We start from the raw sequence: 3,965 nt of genomic DNA on the forward strand, positions 1-3,965 counted from the left end.
GGGAAGTACCCAATGATTTTAGAAAAACCTTAATTAAACCACTGTATAAGAAAGGTGACAAGAGTGAGTGTCGTAATTATCGAGGCAATAGTCTGGTCTCTGTAGATAGCAAATTACTTAGAAATATGATACTTTTTAGACTGAGAGATGCTGTAGACAAAGTTTTAAGGGAAGAACAGTGCGGTTTTAGAAAAGGTAGAGGATGTGTCGACCACATTTTCACTCCTAGCTTAATAATTGAGAAGTCCCTTCATTGTCAAATACCTTTGGTCCTCAGTTTTATCGATTATGAGTAAGCTTTCAATTCTGTTGATAGAAGAACGTTAGCAAAGGTCTTATCCACATATGGTATACCAGAAAAATATATTAAAGTGATTTGTGTTATGTACGAGAATAATACTGCTGCGGTTAAGGTAGGAAATGAAGTTAGCAACTGGTTTTGTATTAAATCAGGAGTTAAGCAGGGTTGTGTTCTATCCCCCTTTATGTGGATCATTTTGTTGGACTTCCTCTTAAGAAGCACAGGAAAGGCAATTGCAGATTATGGAATCAAATGGGTAGGAAAAACTCTCCAGGACTTAGATTATGCTGATGATTTAAGCAGATTAGATGAAAGCATGAGAAAAATAAAGGAATTTTTAGAGGTTTTGCCAGTTCAGGGTGCTAGAATAGGCTTGAAAATTAATGTTAAGAAGACGGAGTCACTAAGGCTAGGAATAAGTGAAGATGAAAAGGTGACGTTGGATAACAAAAAGATTGATCAGGTTGGGAGCTTCACTTACCTTGGTAGTATTGTTAGCAAAGACTGTGGGAGCACTGAAGATGTTAAAAGTAGAATAGCTAAGGCTCAGGGTGTTTTTTTCATAGTCAAAAATTTTTTTGGAAGGACAGGAAGATAAGTCTGCAAACCAAGATTAGAATATTGGAAGCTACAGTGATGACAGTGGTCAAGGATGGCTCTGAAGCATGGGCACTCCAAAAAGCAGACGAAAATTTACTAGATGTTTTCTGGAGAAATTGCTTACGGATTGTTTGGGGTACCCGGCCGACTGCCCGTATTTCAAACAGTAGGTTGTACGAAAAATGTGGTTCAATCCCGCTTTCTAGGGCTATAATGAAAGAAAGGTTGAGGTGGCTTGGCCACGTTCTGCAGATGAAGGATGACAGATTGCCAAAGATTGTCCTTTTTGGCCAACCGTTTGGGGCTACATGGAAAGCAGGTCGTCCTCGTCTGGATTGAGAGGATGTCATAAATAAAGATTTAAAGGAAATGGAAACTTCCTGGGAGGGGCAAAGAGGGAGGCCTTGAATAGATTAGGTTGGAGGAGGAGCGTGCGTAGCTGTGTTGGCCTCAGGCGGCAGTTAGTTATTAGTAGTAGTAGTAGTAGTATTGTTGGCTTAAACTAATAGATAAATATCCCAAAAATGTTCTATTTGTAAAAAGAAAGATTGAGTTTGGACTTGTATCATATGATTTGTTAAAAGCTTTTCAATTCAATTCAGTTTTTTTCCGAAACGGGCAGCAGACAAGCCGAGTAATCGTTTAGTCGTCAAAACATTAATATTGTTGCATAAAACTTGTTGCCAAACGAAAATAAATCCTAGACAATAACAAATTGTTCTGACAAAATACACATTCCAGAAAGTTAACAAAGATTTCCAAAGCGTTAAAGGTAAAGTTAATATGATTCCTAAATCAAAGTTTGAAAGCGAGAAATGAATCGGAATAGGACCCTTTCTTAATATTGAATAAAAGAACATTTTATTTCAATTGAAAGTAAGAAGCAACGTTAAAACTGAAACCGAAAAGAAATTATTATGATTATAAGGGGGGGGGGTGTCTTCTCTTGAATTTTTTACTCTTAACACTTAAGATTGACTTGTTGTTCCATTTATATAAGAATGACTCATCAAGCACAAGGACCGTTTAATTAGAATAATTTTTAATGTTTTTTTTTAAGTTCAAAAACAACTTTAGTGTAAAGAGCGAGGTATTTACGAGAGGGCAACCTTCCTCATATTCGTAATAATTTGTGTTCGTTTTAAGTTTTAATGTTACTCCTTACTTTCAATTGAGAAAACTTATTTTTATTTAATTTCTGATTGTTTTTTAAATAATACCTAGAAATCCAGCCGAAACAAGAAATTCCTCTGTGGAATTATCATTTTTGAAAACCGAGCAAGTTTTCTCAGGCTTGTATCTTTTGACGAGTAGCACTACCTTATATGCGAACCTTATATACTTGGTATCAGCGTAAAAATCCAATAATTTTCGTATATCTATTGATGTCAAAATCTCATTTTCGGTTTAGACTAGTTTTTAGAGTTTTGACCCCCTATGCTCCTTACTTACAGTTTGTTATCACAACCTGTTCGGAAATAGACCTAAAGAAAAAATGACAGACAAGGTGATGAGCCAAATTACAAACTCTAACCATTGCCGTTCACATCTGATGGAAAAAATCCTTTGAATCCTGTCGAAAATTTCCTGTCCAATAGTGTGAAATTAAGATTTCGACTTCTTCCTTTAAGTTTTCGGTCACTTAGGTGGTATTGAATTGAACCCTGTTTTTGTAAATTGAACCCTGCTTATAACACCTGTAACACCAAGTGCATCTACACATTTAGGATGAGCAAACAAATTGAATTCATGTAATGGATATATTGTTGTCAAACCTGTGTTTTTAAAGTCTCGGTTACTACTGACAAAAATCAATGGTGATTTTTTTTTTCCAAAGAGGCGTGTCATACTGGTTCAGATAAAGTTAAAAGAACGAAAGTGCGATCAGACTGGTTGAATGTCTTTGATAGCCTATCAGAGACTATTTTACATTTTTTTTTTTGTGTAGCAAACGTTAATATGAAACTACCATAGGGTAAATTTTGGGGGGTTGCACATTAACTTACAATCTAAAAGATATATATGTTGTTCAATGTGCTTTTCAATGATTTTTTTTTCTTCACAAAAATTACACTAATCACATGAGCAACAAATTGTATTTTCAGCCCCACAAGAGATTCCAAAGAATATTGCGACATTTTTTTTCTAGTAAAACTAAGGTAAAACATACTATTCGACTTAAAATTAAAGTCCAAATCCAATTAAAAGTACGAAAGCAGCAATAAGTATATTCGAAAAAAGTATTGAATACGCTTCGAACGGTATGTTCATCTTTTGGTCAGCGAATCAACTCAAAAATCTGTCAAACAATCCCCGTTATCTACAATTTAATAACATGAACAACTTTTATGATTTATCTTCATTTAAAAATTAATAGAGAAATCATTTAATATTGTGGAAATCCAGAGGGGCACTTACCCCGGACACAGAAACTTTAGGGGCACAAAATTTCAAATAAATAATCTAACGGTTATAATTATTTTGCATTTTTTCTTGAAATAAAGTAGGGGACGCAGTTAATAAATGACCTCTAGACTTAATCGTGTTTGCACCGAATTAAGACTTTACTCATTTTTTTCTTACTGAGTCAGGGCTTAGCTCGTATTTGGACCTTTTCAGAAATTAGCTTGATTTCAGGTTTTATTAGAATTCAACCCATTTATGCAGCAACTCAGGGCTTGGCTCGTTCGTGCACCAGAATAGTGATAATACTGAGGGAGGGATACTTAGCTAAAACCTTCGACTTCGCCAATACCAGATATATATATATATATATATATATATATATATATATATATATATATATATATATATATATATATATATATATATATATATATATATATATATATATATATATATATATATATATATATATATATATATATATATATATATATATATATATATATATACATATATATATATATATATATATATATATATATATATATATATATATATATATATAAATATATATATATATTTTAATATTATTGGCGTAATTACAAAGTATTCTTCAGAACTCAAAGCTGGTTCTACTAAATAAAAAAAAAACAATGTG

Source organism: Artemia franciscana, chromosome 10 (genome assembly GCF_032884065.1).
Source record: "Artemia franciscana chromosome 10, ASM3288406v1, whole genome shotgun sequence".
In the NCBI taxonomy this organism is placed as follows: Eukaryota; Metazoa; Arthropoda; class Branchiopoda; order Anostraca; family Artemiidae; genus Artemia; species Artemia franciscana.